Source organism: Taudactylus pleione, unplaced genomic scaffold (assembly GCF_031769625.1).
Source record: "Taudactylus pleione unplaced genomic scaffold, aTauple2 ptg000612l, whole genome shotgun sequence".
NCBI lineage: Eukaryota > Metazoa > Chordata > Amphibia > Anura > Myobatrachidae > Taudactylus > Taudactylus pleione.
This window is the reverse complement of record NW_028285014.1, coordinates 354,648-370,956: the sequence shown is the minus strand read 5'-3', so window position 1 is coordinate 370,956 and position 16,309 is coordinate 354,648. Positions and strand designations below refer to the sequence as shown.

The following is a 16,309-nucleotide window of genomic DNA, read 5'->3' as shown; positions in this document are numbered from 1 at the left end:
TTTCCAACACAGATTACCAAAATTGAACAAGTTAACAGGTAAATACTTACCTTTTCCAAAAGGATACCTTTTACTATGCACCAAATACCTAAAAAAACTATAACTATGTGTACATCATGCACATCATTGTTTATGTTGTATTTATTTTCCTATGGGAATTACATTTAGAAATGTACATTCTTTACAACATTGTCATCCATTGAATTCATGCAGAGTTTGAAGATTTCAAATTGTGACAAAATGAAAGACTCGACCACGAAGGGACTCAAACCCTCAATCTTCTGATCCGAAGTCAGACGCCTTATCCATTAGGCCACGCGGTCATCTTTATAGAAGTTGTCGAACCTGTGGAAGGTGTGGTAAAAGTAACCTCAAGTATAACATTCAAAATTTAGAAGTTTTTTCTAGATATATGTTTTGGAAAAACTTGCATATGAATTACAAAATGAAATCCAACATATTTTAGTGATTTATGTTGAGTGAACATTACAAAGTATACCTTTCACATAGCCTAGATTTTGTAAAATCCTTAACTTAGCTGAGAAATAACTTAACTTTTCTATAGGCATGCTATAAAGTTTTATAAAAAGATTAGGGATGTAGGCATTAGAGCAATTTCTCATTGAGCTATGGCTGTTCTGATTTCACTGATTCCTTCTAAACATGTGAGATGTATTTTTTATATGCAGATATGCAAATAACCATTATAGTATCAATTTGGTCAAAGAATTGCTTTGCAACACAGATTACCAAAATCAAACAAGTTAACAGGTAAACACTGACTTTTTCCTAAAGGTTTTTTAAGAATTATGAAAATATTAGGGATGTAGGCTTTATAGCAATTTCTCATTGGACTATGGATGTTCGGATTTCAATGATTCATTTTAAACATGTGAGATATAATTTTTATATGCAGATTTGCAAATATCCTTTATTGTATCAATTTGGTCAAAGATTTTTTTCCAACACAGATTACCAAAATTGAACAAGTTAACAGGTAAATACTTACATTTTCCAAAACGATACCTTTTACTATGCACCAAAAACCTAAAAAACCTATAACTATGTGTACATCATGCACATCATTGTTTATGTTGTATTTATTTTCCTATGGGAATTACATTTAGAAATGTACATTCTGTACAACATTGTCATCCATTGAATTCATGCAGAGTTTGAAGATTTCAAATAGTGACAAAAAGAATGACTTGACCATGAAGGGACACAAACCCTCAATCTTCTGATCAGAAGTCAGATGCCTCATCCATTATGCCACGCTGTCATCTATGTCGAAATTGTCGAACCTGTGGAAGGTGTGGTAATAGTAACCTCAAGTATAACATTCAAAATTTAGAAGCTTTTTCTAGAGGTATGTTTTGGAAAAACTTGCATATGAATTACAAAATGAAATCCAACATATTTTAGTGATTTATGTTGAGTGAACATTACAAAGTATACCTTTCACATAGCCTAGATTTTGTAAAATCCTTAACTTAGCTGAGAAATAACTTAACTTTTCTATAGGCATGCTATAAAGTTTTATACAAAGATTAGGGATGTAGGCATTAGAGCAATTTCTCATTGAACTATGGGTGTTCTGATTTCACTGATTCCTTCTAAACATGTGAGATGTATTTTTTATATGCAGATATGCAAATAACCATTATAGTATCAATTTGGTCAAAGAACTGCTTTGCAACACAGATTACCAAAATCAAACAAGTTAACAGGTAAACACTTACATTTTCCTAAAGGTTTTTTAAGTTTTATGAAAATATTAGGGATGTAGGCTTTATAGCAATTTCTCATTGGACTATGGATGTTCGGATTTCAATGATTCATTTTAAACATGTGAGATATAATTTTTATATGCAGATATGCAATATCCTTTATTGTATCAATTTGGTCAAAGATTTTTTTCCAACACAGATTACCAAAATTGAACAAGTTAACAGGTAAATACTTACCTTTTCCAAAAGGATACCTTTTACTATGCACCAAAAACCTAAAAAAACTATAACTATGTGTACATCATGCACATCATTGTTTATGTTGTATTTATTTTCCTATGGGAATTACATTTAGAAATGTACATTCTTTACAACATTGTCATCCATTGAATTCATGCAGAGTTTGAAGATTTCAAATTGTGACAAAATGAAAGACTCGACCACGAAGGGACTCGAACCCTCAATCTTCTGATCCGAAGTCAGATGCCTTATCCATTAGGCCACGCAGTCATCTTTATAGAAGTTGTTGAACCTGTGGAAGGTGTGGTAATAGTAACCTTAAGTATAACATTCAAAATTTAGAAGTTTTTTCTAGATATATGTTTTGGAAAAACTTGCTTATGAATTACAAAATGAAATCCAACATATTTTAGTGATTTATGTTGAGTGAACATTGCAAAGTATACCTTTCACATAGCCTAGATTTTGTAAAATCCTTAACTTAGCTGAGAAATAACTTAACTTTTCTATAGGCATGCTATAAAGTTTTATAAAAAGATTAGGGATGTAGGCATAAGAGCAATTTCTCATTGAGCTATGGATGTTCTGATTTCACTGATTCCTTCTAAACATGTGAGATGTATTTTTTATATGCAGATATGCAAATAACCATTATAGTATCAATTTGGTCAAAGAATTGTTTTGCAACACAGATTACCAAAATCAAACAAGTTAACAGGTAAACACTGACATTTTCCTAAAGGTTTTTTAAGTTTTATGAAAATATTAGGGATGTAGGCTTTATAGCAATTTCTCATTGGACTATGGATGTTTGGATTTCAATGATTCATTTTAAACATGTGAGATATAATTTTTATATGCAGATATGCAAATATCCTTTATTGTATCAATTTGGTCAAAGATGTTTTTCCAACACAGATTACCAAAATTGAACAAGTTAACAGGTAAATACTTACATTTTCCAAAAGGATACCTTTTACTATGCACCAAAAACCTAAAAAACCTATAACTATGTGTACATCATGCACATCATTGTTTACGTTGTATTTATTTTCCTATGGGAATTACATTTAGAAATGTACATTCTTTAAAACATTGTCATCCATTGAATTCATGCAGAGTTTGAAGATTTCAAATAGTGACAAAAAGAATGACTTGACCACGAAGTGACACGAACCCTCAATCTTCTGATCAGAAGTCAGACGCCTCATCCATTATGCCACGCTGTCATCTATTTTGAAATTGTCAAACCTGTGGAAGGTGTGGTAATAGTAACCTCAAGTATAACATTCAAAATTTAGAAGCTTTTTCTAGAGGTATGTTTTGGAAAAACTTGCATATGAATTACAAAATGAAATCCAACATATTTTAGTGATTTATGTTGAGTGAACATTACAAAGTATACCTTTCACATAGCCTAGATTTTGTAAAATCCTTAACTTAGCTGAGAAATAACTTAACTTTTCTATAGGCATGCTATAAAGTTTTATAAAAAGATTAGGGATGTAGGCATTAGAGCAATTTCTCATTGAACTATGGGTGTTCTGATTTCATTGATTCCTTCTAAACATGTGAGATGTATTTTTTATATGCAGATATGCAAATAACCATTATAGTATCAATTTGGTCAAAGAACTGCTTTGCAACACAGATTACCAAAATCAAACAAGTTAACAGGTAAACACTTACATTTTCCTAAAGGTTTTTTAAGTTTTATGAAAATATTAGGGATGTAGGCTTTATAGCAATTTCTCATTGGACTATGGATGTTCGGATTTCAATGATTCATTTTAAACATGTGAGATATAATTTTTATATGCAGATATGCAATATCCTTTATTGTATCAATTTGGTCAAAGATTTTTTTCCAACACAGATTACCAAAATTGAACAAGTTAACAGGTAAATACTTACCTTTTCCAAAAGGATACCTTTTACTATGCACCAAAAACCTAAAAAAACTATAACTATGTGTACATCATGCACATCATTGTTTATGTTGTATTTATTTTCCTATGGGAATTACATTTAGAAATGTACATTCTTTACAACATTGTCATCCATTGAATTCATGCAGAGTTTGAAGATTTCAAATTGTGACAAAATGAAAGACTCGACCACGAAGGGACTCAAACCCTCAATCTTCAGATCCGAAGTCAGACGCCTTATCCATTAGGCCATGCGGTCATCTATATAGAAGTTGTCGAACCTGTGGAAGGTGTGGTAAAAGTAACCTCAAGTATAACATTCAAAATTTAGAAGTTTTTTCTAGATATATGTTTTGGAAAAACTTGCATATGAATTACAAAATGAAATCCAACATATTTTAGTGATTTATGTTGAGTGAACATTACAAAGTATACCTTTCACATAGCCTAGATTTTGTAAAATCCTTAATTTAGCTGAGAAATAACTTAACTTTTCTATAGGCATGCTATAAAGTTTTATAAAAAGATTTAGGGATGTAGGCATTAGAGCAATTTCTCATTGAGCTATGGCTGTTCTGATTTCACTGATTCCTTCTAAACATGTGAGATGTATTTTTTATATGCAGATATGCAAATAACCATTATAGTATCAATTTGGTCAATGAATTGCTTTGCAACACAGATTACCAAAATCAAACAAGTTAACAGGTAAACACTGACATTTTCCTAAAGGTTTTTTAAGTTTTATGAAAATATTAGGGATGTAGGCTTTATAGCAATTTCTCATTGGACTATGGATGTTCGGATTTCAATGATTCATTTTAAACATGTGAGAAATAATTTTTATATGCAGATATGTAATATCCTTTATTGTATCAATTTGGTCAAAGATTTTTTTCCAACACAGATTACCAAAATTGAACAAGTTAACAGGTAAATACTTACCTTTTCCAAAAGGATACCTTTTACTATGCACCAAAAACCTAAAAAAACTATAACTATGTGTACATCATGCACATCATTGTTTATGTTGTATTTATTTTCCTATGGGAATTACATTTAGAAATGTACATTCTTTACAACATGGTCATCCATTGAATTCATGCAGAGTTTGAAGATTGCAAATTGTGACAAAATGAAAGACTCGAACACGAAGGGACTCGACCCCTCAATCTTCTGATCCGAAGTCAGACGCCTTATCCATTAGGCCACGCGGTCATCTTTATAGAAGTTGTCGAACCTGTGGAAGGTGTGGTAAAAGTAACCTCAAGTATAACATTCAAAATTTAGAAGTTTTTTCTAGATATATGTTTTGGAAAAACTTGCATATGAATTACAAAATGAAATCCAACATATTTTAGTGATTTATGTTGAGTGAACATTACAAAGTATACCTTTCACATAGCCTAGATTTTGTAAAATCCTTAACTTAGCTGAGAAATAACTTAACTATTCTATAGGCATGCTATAAAGTTTTATAAAAAGATTTAGGGATGTAGGCATTAGAGCAATTTCTCATTGAGCTATGGCTGTTCTGATTTCACTGATTCCTTCTAAACATGTGAGATGTATTTTTTATATGCAGATATGCAAATAACCATTATAGTATCAATTTGGTCAATGAATTGCTTTGCAACACAGATTACCAAAATCAAACAAGTTAACAGATAAACACTGACATTTTCCTAAAGGTTTTTTAAGTTTTATGAAAATATTAGGGATATAGGCTTAATAGCAATTTCTCATTGGACTATGGATGTTCGGATTTCAATGATTCATTTTAAACATGTGAGATATAATTTTTATATGCAGATATGTAATATCCTTTATTGTATCAATTTGGTCAAAGATTTTATTCCAACACAGATTACCAAAATTGAACAAGTTAACAGGTAAATACTTACCTTTTCCAAAAGGATACCTTTTACTATGCACCAAAAACCTAAAAAAACTATAACTATGTGTACATCATGCACATCATTGTTTATGTTGTATTTATTTTCCTATGGGAATTACATTTAGAAATGTACATTCTTTACAACATTGTCATCCATTGAATTCATGCAGAGTTTGAAGATTTCAAATTGTGACAAAATGAAAGACTCGACCACGAAGGGACTCAAACCCTCAATCTTCTGATCCGAAGTCAGACGCCTTATCCATTAGGCCACGCGGTCATCTTTATAGAAGTTGTTGAACCTGTGGAAGGTGTGGTAAAAGTAACCTCAAGTATAACATTCAAAATTTAGAAGTTTTTTCTAGATATATGTTTTGGAAAAACTTGCATATGAATTACAAAATGAAATCCAACATATTTTAGTGATTTATGTTGAGTGAACATTACAAAGTATACCTTTCACATAGCCTAGATTTTGTAAAATCCTTAACTTAGCTGAGAAATAACTTAACTTTTCTATAGGCATGCTATAAAGTTTTATAAAAAGATTAGGGATGTAGGCATTAGAGCAATTTCTCATTGAGCTATGGCTGTTCTGATTTCACTGATTCCTTCTAAACATGTGAGATGTATTTTTTATATGCAGATATGCAAATAACCATTATAGTATCAATTTGGTCAAAGAATTGCTTTGCAACACAGATTACCAAAATCAAACAAGTTAACAGGTAAACACTGACTTTTTCCTAAAGGTTTTTTAAGAATTATGAAAATATTAGGGATGTAGGCTTTATAGCAATTTCTCATTGGACTATGGATGTTCGGATTTCAATGATTCATTTTAAACATGTGAGATATAATTTTTATATGCAGATTTGCAAATATCCTTTATTGTATCAATTTGGTCAAAGATTTTTTTCCAACACAGATTACCAAAATTGAACAAGTTAACAGGTAAATACTTACATTTTCCAAAACGATACCTTTTACTATGCACCAAAAACCTAAAAAACCTATAACTATGTGTACATCATGCACATCATTGTTTATGTTGTATTTATTTTCCTATGGGAATTACATTTAGAAATGTACATTCTGTACAACATTGTCATCCATTGAATTCATGCAGAGTTTGAAGATTTCAAATAGTGACAAAAAGAATGACTTGACCATGAAGGGACACAAACCCTCAATCTTCTGATCAGAAGTCAGATGCCTCATCCATTATGCCACGCTGTCATCTATGTCGAAATTGTCGAACCTGTGGAAGGTGTGGTAATAGTAACCTCAAGTATAACATTCAAAATTTAGAAGCTTTTTCTAGAGGTATGTTTTGGAAAAACTTGCATATGAATTACATAATGAAATCCAACATATTTTAGTGATTTATGTTGAGTGAACATTACAAAGTATACCTTTCACATAGCCTAGATTTTGTAAAATCCTTAACTTAGCTGAGAAATAACTTAACTTTTCTATAGGCATGCTATAAAGTTTTATACAAAGATTAGGGATGTAGGCATTAGAGCAATTTCTCATTGAACTATGGGTGTTCTGATTTCACTGATTCCTTCTAAACATGTGAGATGTATTTTTTATATGCAGATATGCAAATAACCATTATAGTATCAATTTGGTCAAAGAACTGCTTTGCAACACAGATTACCAAAATCAAACAAGTTAACAGGTAAACACTGACATTTTCCTAAAGGTTTTTTAAGTTTTATGAAAATATTAGGGATGTAGGCTTTATAGCAATTTCTCATTGGACTATGGATGTTCGGATTTCAATGATTCATTTTAAACATGTGAGATATAATTTTTATATGCAGATATGCAATATCCTTTATTGTATCAATTTGGTCAAAGATTTTTTTCCAACACAGATTACCAAAATTGAACAAGTTAACAGGTAAATACTTACCTTTTCCAAAAGGATACCTTTTACTATGCACCAAAAACCTAAAAAAACTATAACTATGTGTACATCATGCACATCATTGTTTATGTTGTATTTATTTTCCTATGGGAATTACATTTAGAAATGTACATTCTTTACAACATTGTCATCCATTGAATTCATGCAGAGTTTGAAGATTTCAAATTGTGACAAAATGAAAGACTCGACCACGAAGGGACTCGAACCCTCAATCTTCTGATCCGAAGTCAGATGCCTTATCCATTAGGCCACGCAGTCATCTTTATAGAAGTTGTTGAACCTGTGGAAGGTGTGGTAATAGTAACCTTAAGTATAACATTCAAAATTTAGAAGTTTTTTCTAGATATATGTTTTGGAAAAACTTGCTTATGAATTACAAAATGAAATCCAACATATTTTAGTGATTTATGTTGAGTGAACATTGCAAAGTATACCTTTCACATAGCCTAGATTTTGTAAAATCCTTAACTTAGCTGAGAAATAACTTAACTTTTCTATAGGCATGCTATAAAGTTTTATAAAAAGATTAGGGATGTAGGCATAAGAGCAATTTCTCATTGAGCTATGGATGTTCTGATTTCACTGATTCCTTCTAAACATGTGAGATGTATTTTTTATATGCAGATATGCAAATAACCATTATAGTATCAATTTGGTCAAAGAATTGTTTTGCAACACAGATTACCAAAATCAAACAAGTTAACAGGTAAACACTGACATTTTCCTAAAGGTTTTTTAAGTTTTATGAAAATATTAGGGATGTAGGCTTTATAGCAATTTCTCATTGGACTATGGATGTTTGGATTTCAATGATTCATTTTAAACATGTGAGATATAATTTTTATATGCAGATATGTAATATCCTTTATTGTATCAATTTGGTCAAAGATTTTATTCCAACACAGATTACCAAAATTGAACAAGTTAACAGGTAAATACTTACCTTTTCCAAAAGGATACCTTTTACTATGCACCAAAAACCTAAAAAAACTATAACTATGTGTACATCATGCACATCATTGTTTATGTTGTATTTATTTTCCTATGGGAATTACATTTAGAAATGTACATTCTTTACAACATTGTCATCCATTGAATTCATGCAGAGTTTGAAGATTTCAAATTGTGACAAAATGAAAGACTCGACCACGAAGGGAATCAAACCCTCAATCTTCTGATCCGAAGTCAGACGCCTTATCCATTAGGCCACGCGGTCATCTTTATAGAAGTTGTCGAACCTGTGGAAGGTGTGGTAAAAGTAACCTCAAGTATAACATTCAAAATTTAGAAGTTTTTTCTAGATATATGTTTTGGAAAAACTTGCATATGAATTACAAAATGAAATCCAACATATTTTAGTGATTTATGTTGAGTGAACATTACAAAGTATACCTTTCACATAGCCTAGATTTTGTAAAATCCTTAACTTAGCTGAGAAATAACTTAACTTTTCTATAGGCATGCTATAAAGTTTTATAAAAAGATTAGGGATGTAGGCATTAGAGCAATTTCTCATTGAGCTATGGCTGTTCTGATTTCACTGATTCCTTCTAAACATGTGAGATGTATTTTTTATATGCAGATATGCAAATAACCATTATAGTATCAATTTGGTCAAAGAATTGCTTTGCAACACAGATTACCAAAATCAAACAAGTTAACAGGTAAACACTGACTTTTTCCTAAAGGTTTTTTAAGAATTATGAAAATATTAGGGATGTAGGCTTTATAGCAATTTCTCATTGGACTATGGATGTTCGGATTTCAATGATTCATTTTAAACATGTGAGATATAATTTTTATATGCAGATTTGCAAATATCCTTTATTGTATCAATTTGGTCAAAGATTTTTTTCCAACACAGATTACCAAAATTGAACAAGTTAACAGGTAAATACTTACATTTTCCAAAACGATACCTTTTACTATGCACCAAAAACCTAAAAAACCTATAACTATGTGTACATCATGCACATCATTGTTTATGTTGTATTTATTTTCCTATGGGAATTACATTTAGAAATGTACATTCTGTACAACATTGTCATCCATTGAATTCATGCAGAGTTTGAAGATTTCAAATAGTGACAAAAAGAATGACTTGACCATGAAGGGACACAAACCCTCAATCTTCTGATCAGAAGTCAGATGCCTCATCCATTATGCCACGCTGTCATCTATGTCGAAATTGTCGAACCTGTGGAAGGTGTGGTAATAGTAACCTCAAGTATAACATTCAAAATTTAGAAGCTTTTTCTAGAGGTATGTTTTGGAAAAACTTGCATATGAATTACAAAATGAAATCCAACATATTTTAGTGATTTATGTTGAGTGAACATTACAAAGTATACCTTTCACATAGCCTAGATTTTGTAAAATCCTTAACTTAGCTGATAAATAACTTAACTTTTCTATAGGCATGCTATAAAGTTTTATACAAAGATTAGGGATGTAGGCATTAGAGCAATTTCTCATTGAACTATGGGTGTTCTGATTTCACTGATTCCTTCTAAACATGTGAGATGTATTTTTTATATGCAGATATGCAAATAACCATTATAGTATCAATTTGGTCAAAGAACTGCTTTGCAACACAGATTACCAAAATCAAACAAGTTAACAGGTAAACACTTACATTTTCCTAAAGGTTTTTTAAGTTTTATGAAAATATTAGGGATGTAGGCTTTATAGCAATTTCTCATTGGACTATGGATGTTCGGATTTCAATGATTCATTTTAAACATGTGAGATATAATTTTTATATGCAGATATGCAATATCCTTTATTGTATCAATTTGGTCAAAGATTTTTTTCCAACACAGATTACCAAAATTGAACAAGTTAACAGGTAAATACTTACCTTTTCCAAAAGGATACCTTTTACTATGCACCAAAAACCTAAAAAAACTATAACTATGTGTACATCATGCACATCATTGTTTATGTTGTATTTATTTTCCTATGGGAATTACATTTAGAAATGTACATTCTTTACAACATTGTCATCCATTGAATTCATGCAGAGTTTGAAGATTTCAAATTGTGACAAAATGAAAGACTCGACCACGAAGGGACTCGAACCCTCAATCTTCTGATCCGAAGTCAGATGCCTTATCCATTAGGCCACGCAGTCATCTTTATAGAAGTTGTTGAACCTGTGGAAGGTGTGGTAATAGTAACCTTAAGTATAACATTCAAAATTTAGAAGTTTTTTCTAGATTTATGTTTTGGAAAAACTTGCTTATGAATTACAAAATGAAATCCAACATATTTTAGTGATTTATGTTGAGTGAACATTGCAAAGTATACCTTTCACATAGCCTAGATTTTGTAAAATCCTTAACTTAGCTGAGAAATAACTTAACTTTTCTATAGGCATGCTATAAAGTTTTATAAAAAGATTAGGGATGTAGGCATAAGAGCAATTTCTCATTGAGCTATGGATGTTCTGATTTCACTGATTCCTTCTAAACATGTGAGATGTATTTTTTATATGCAGATATGCAAATAACCATTATAGTATCAATTTGGTCAAAGAATTGTTTTGCAACACAGATTACCAAAATCAAACAAGTTAACAGGTAAACACTGACATTTTCCTAAAGGTTTTTTAAGTTTTATGAAAATATTAGGGATGTAGGCTTTATAGCAATTTCTCATTGGACTATGGATGTTTGGATTTCAATGATTCATTTTAAACATGTGAGATATAATTTTTATATGCAGATATGCAAATATCCTTTATTGTATCAATTTGGTCAAAGATTTTTTTCCAACACAGATTACCAAAATTGAACAAGTTAACAGGTAAATACTTACATTTTCCAAAAGGATACCTTTTACTATGCACCAAAAACCTAAAAAACTATAACTATGTGTACATCATGCACATCATTGTTTACGTTGTATTTATTTTCCTATGGGAATTACATTTAGAAATGTACATTCTTTAAAACATTGTCATCCATTGAATTCATGCAGAGTTTGAAGATTTCAAATAGTGACAAAAAGAATAACTTGACCACGAAGTGACACGAACCCTCAATCTTCTGATCAGAAGTCAGACGCCTCATCCATTATGCCACGCTGTCATCTATGTTGAAATTGTCAAACCTGTGGAAGGTGTGGTAATAGTAACCTCAAGTATAACATTCAAAATTTAGAAGCTTTTTCTAGAGGTATGTTTTGGAAAAACTTGCATATGAATTACAAAATGAAATCCAACATATTTTAGTGATTTATGTTGAGTGAACATTACAAAGTATACCTTTCACATAGCCTAGATTTTGTAAAATCCTTAACTTAGCTGAGAAATAACTTAACTTTTCTATAGGCATGCTATAAAGTTTTATAAAAAGATTAGGGATGTAGGCATTAGAGCAATTTCTCATTGAACTATGGGTGTTCTGATTTCACTGATTCCTTCTAAACATGTGAGATGTATTTTTTATATGCAGATATGCAAATAACCATTATAGTATCAATTTGGTCAAAGAACTGCTTTGCAACACAGATTACCAAAATCAAACAAGTTAACAGGTAAACACTTACATTTTCCTAAAGGTTTTTTAAGTTTTATGAAAATATTAGGGATGTAGGCTTTATAGCAATTTCTCATTGGACTATGGATGTTCGGATTTCAATGATTCATTTTAAACATGTGAGATATAATTTTTATATGCAATATCCTTTATTGTATCAATTTGGTCAAAGATTTTTTTCCAACACAGATTACCAAAATTGAACAAGTTAACAGGTAAATACTTACCTTTTCCAAAAGGATACCTTTTACTATGCACCAAAAACCTAAAAAAACTATAACTATGTGTACATCATGCACATCATTGTTTATGTTGTATTTATTTTCCTATGGGAATTACATTTAGAAATGTACATTCTTTACAACATTGTCATCCATTGAATTCATCTAGAGTTTGAAGATTTCAAATTGTGACAAAATGAAAGACTCGACCACGAAGGGACTCAAACCCTCAATCTTCAGATCCGAAGTCAGATGCCTTATCCATTAGGCCATGCGGTCATCTATATAGAAGTTGTCGAACCTGTGGAAGGTGTGGTAAAAGTAACCTCAAGTATAACATTCAAAATTTAGAAGTTTTTTCTAGATATATGTTTTGGAAAAACTTGCATATGAATTACAAAATGAAATCCAACATATTTTAGTGATTTATGTTGAGTGAACATTACAAAGTATACCTTTCACATAGCCTAGATTTTGTAAAATCCTTAACTTAGCTGAGAAATAACTTAACTTTTCTATAGGCATGCTATAAAGTTTTATAAAAAGATTTAGGGATGTAGGCATTAGAGCAATTTCTCATTGAGCTATGGCTGTTCTGATTTCACTGATTCCTTCTAAACATGTGAGATGTATTTTTTATATGCAGATATGCAAATAACCATTATAGTATCAATTTGGTCAATGAATTGCTTTGCAACACAGATTACCAAAATCAAACAAGTTAACAGGTAAACACTGACATTTTCCTAAAGGTTTTTTAAGTTTTATGAAAATATTAGGGATGTAGGCTTTATAGCAATTTCTCATTGGACTATGGATGTTCGGATTTCAATGATTCATTTTAAACATGTGAGAAATAATTTTTATATGCAGATATGTAATATCCTTTATTGTATCAATTTGGTCAAAGATTTTTTTCCAACACAGATTACCAAAATTGAACAAGTTAACAGGTAAATACTTACCTTTTCCAAAAGGATACCTTTTACTATGCACCAAAAACCTAAAAAAACTATAACTATGTGTACATCATGCACATCATTGTTTATGTTGTATTTATTTTCCTATGGGAATTTCATTTAGAAATGTACATTCTTTACAACATGGTCATCCATTGAATTCATGCAGAGTTTGAAGATTGCAAATTGTGACAAAATGAAAGACTCGACCACGAAGGGACTCGACCCCTCAATCTTCTGATCCGAAGTCAGACGCCTTATCCATTAGGCCACGCGGTCATCTTTATAGAAGTTGTCGAACCTGTGGAAGGTGTGGTAAAAGTAACCTCAAGTATAACATTCAAAATTTAGAAGTTTTTTCTAGATATATGTTTTGGAAAAACTTGCATATGAATTACAAAATGAAATCCAACATATTTTAGTGATTTATGTTGAGTGAACATTACAAAGTATACCTTTCACATAGCCTAGATTTTGTAAAATCCTTAACTTAGCTGAGAAATAACTTAACTTTTCTATAGGCATGCTATAAAGTTTTATAAAAAGATTTAGGGATGTAGGCATTAGAGCAATTTCTCATTGAGCTATGGCTGTTCTGATTTCACTGATTCCTTCTAAACATGTGAGATGTATTTTTTATATGCAGATATGCAAATAACCATTATAGTATCAATTTGGTCAATGAATTGCTTTGCAACACAGATTACCAAAATCAAACAAGTTAACAGATAAACACTGACATTTTCCTAAAGGTTTTTTAAGTTTTATGAAAATATTAGGGATATAGGCTTAATAGCAATTTCTCATTGGACTATGGATGTTCGGATTTCAATGATTCATTTTAAACATGTGAGATATAATTTTTATATGCAGATATGTAATATCCTTTATTGTATCAATTTGGTCAAAGATTTTATTCCAACACAGATTACCAAAATTGAACAAGTTAACAGGTAAATACTTACCTTTTCCAAAAGGATACCTTTTACTATGCACCAAAAACCTAAAAAAACTATAACTATGTGTACATCATGCACATCATTGTTTATGTTGTATTTATTTTCCTATGGGAATTACATTTAGAAATGTACATTCTTTACAACATTGTCATCCATTGAATTCATGCAGAGTTTGAAGATTTCAAATTGTGACAAAATGAAAGACTCAACCACGAAGGGACTCAAACCCTCAATCTTCTGATCCGAAGTCAGACGCCTTATCCATTAGGCCACGCGGTCATCTTTATAGAAGTTGTCGAACCTGTGGAAGGTGTGGTAAAAGTAACCTCAAGTATAACATTCAAAATTTAGAAGTTTTTTCTAGATATATGTTTTGGAAAAACTTGCATATGAATTACAAAATGAAATCCAACATATTTTAGTGATTTATGTTGAGTGAACATTACAAAGTATACCTTTCACATAGCCTAGATTTTGTAAAATCCTTAACTTAGCTGAGAAATAACTTAACTTTTCTATAGGCATGCTATAAAGTTTTATAAAAAGATTAGGGATGTAGGCATTAGAGCAATTTCTCATTGAGCTATGGCTGTTCTGATTTCACTGATTCCTTCTAAACATGTGAGATGTATTTTTTATATGCAGATATGCAAATAACCATTATAGTATCAATATGGTCAAAGAATTGCTTTGCAACACAGATTACCAAAATCAAACAAGTTAACAGGTAAACACTGACTTTTTCCTAAAGGTTTTTTAAGAATTATGAAAATATTAGGGATGTAGGCTTTATAGCAATTTCTCATTGGACTATGGATGTTCGGATTTCAATGATTCATTTTAAACATGTGAGATATAATTTTTATATGCAGATTTGCAAATATCCTTTATTGTATCAATTTGGTCAAAGATTTTTTTCCAACACAGATTACCAAAATTGAACAAGTTAACAGGTAAATACTTACATTTTCCAAAACGATACCTTTTACTATGCACCAAAAACCTAAAAAACCTATAACTATGTGTACATCATGCACATCATTGTTTATGTTGTATTTATTTTCCTATGGGAATTACATTTAGAAATGTACATTCTGTACAACATTGTCATCCATTGAATTCATGCAGAGTTTGAAGATTTCAAATAGTGACAAAAAGAATGACTTGACCATGAAGGGACACAAACCCTCAATCTTCTGATCAGAAGTCAGATGCCTCATCCATTATGCCACGCTGTCATCTATGTCGAAATTGTCGAACCTGTGGAAGGTGTGGTAATAGTAACCTCAAGTATAACATTCAAAATTTAGAAGCTTTTTCTAGAGGTATGTTTTGGAAAAACTTGCATATGAATTACAAAATGAAATCCAACATATTTTAGTGATTTATGTTGAGTGAACATTACAAAGTATACCTTTCACATAGCCTAGATTTTGTAAAATCCTTAACTTAGCTGAGAAATAACTTAACTTTTCTATAGGCATGCTATAAAGTTTTATACAAAGATTAGGGATGTAGGCATTAGAGCAATTTCTCATTGAACTATGGGTGTTCTGATTTCACTGATTCCTTCTAAACATGTGAGATGTATTTTTTATATGCAGATATGCAAATAACCATTATAGTATCAATTTGGTCAAAGAACTGCTTTGCAACACAGATTACCAAAATCAAACAAGTTAACAGGTAAACACTTACATTTTCCTAAAGGTTTTTTAAGTTTTATGAAAATATTAGGGATGTAGGCTTTATAGCAATTTCTCATTGGACTATGGATGTTCGGATTTCAATGATTCATTTTAAACATGTGAGATATAATTTTTATATGCAGATATGCAATATCCTTTATTGTATCAATTTGGTCAAAGATTTTTTTCCAACACAGATTACCAAAA

General features: G+C 30.8%; 8 non-coding genes across 8 annotated transcripts; all 8 read right to left on the bottom strand.

Moving 5' to 3' along the window:
• Positions 1–250: 250 nt before the first annotated feature.
• Positions 251–323, bottom strand: TRNAR-UCG (transfer RNA arginine (anticodon UCG)). Its single transcript has one exon. It is a non-coding gene; the product is annotated as a tRNA-Arg (tRNA).
• A 1,844-nt stretch (positions 324–2,167) lies between these two features.
• TRNAR-UCG (transfer RNA arginine (anticodon UCG)) lies at positions 2,168–2,240 on the bottom strand. The gene has a single exon. It is a non-coding gene; the product is annotated as a tRNA-Arg (tRNA).
• A 3,762-nt stretch (positions 2,241–6,002) lies between these two features.
• Positions 6,003–6,075, bottom strand: TRNAR-UCG (transfer RNA arginine (anticodon UCG)). The gene has a single exon. It is a non-coding gene; the product is annotated as a tRNA-Arg (tRNA).
• A 1,844-nt stretch (positions 6,076–7,919) lies between these two features.
• TRNAR-UCG (transfer RNA arginine (anticodon UCG)) lies at positions 7,920–7,992 on the bottom strand. Its single transcript has one exon. It is a non-coding gene; the product is annotated as a tRNA-Arg (tRNA).
• An 885-nt stretch (positions 7,993–8,877) lies between these two features.
• TRNAR-UCG (transfer RNA arginine (anticodon UCG)) lies at positions 8,878–8,950 on the bottom strand. Its single transcript has one exon. It is a non-coding gene; the product is annotated as a tRNA-Arg (tRNA).
• Positions 8,951–10,794: 1,844 nt separating this feature from the next.
• Positions 10,795–10,867, bottom strand: TRNAR-UCG (transfer RNA arginine (anticodon UCG)). The gene has a single exon. It is a non-coding gene; the product is annotated as a tRNA-Arg (tRNA).
• A 2,794-nt stretch (positions 10,868–13,661) lies between these two features.
• TRNAR-UCG (transfer RNA arginine (anticodon UCG)) lies at positions 13,662–13,734 on the bottom strand. The gene has a single exon. It is a non-coding gene; the product is annotated as a tRNA-Arg (tRNA).
• Positions 13,735–14,620: 886 nt separating this feature from the next.
• On the bottom strand, positions 14,621–14,693 carry TRNAR-UCG (transfer RNA arginine (anticodon UCG)). The gene has a single exon. It is a non-coding gene; the product is annotated as a tRNA-Arg (tRNA).
• Positions 14,694–16,309: the final 1,616 nt, after the last annotated feature.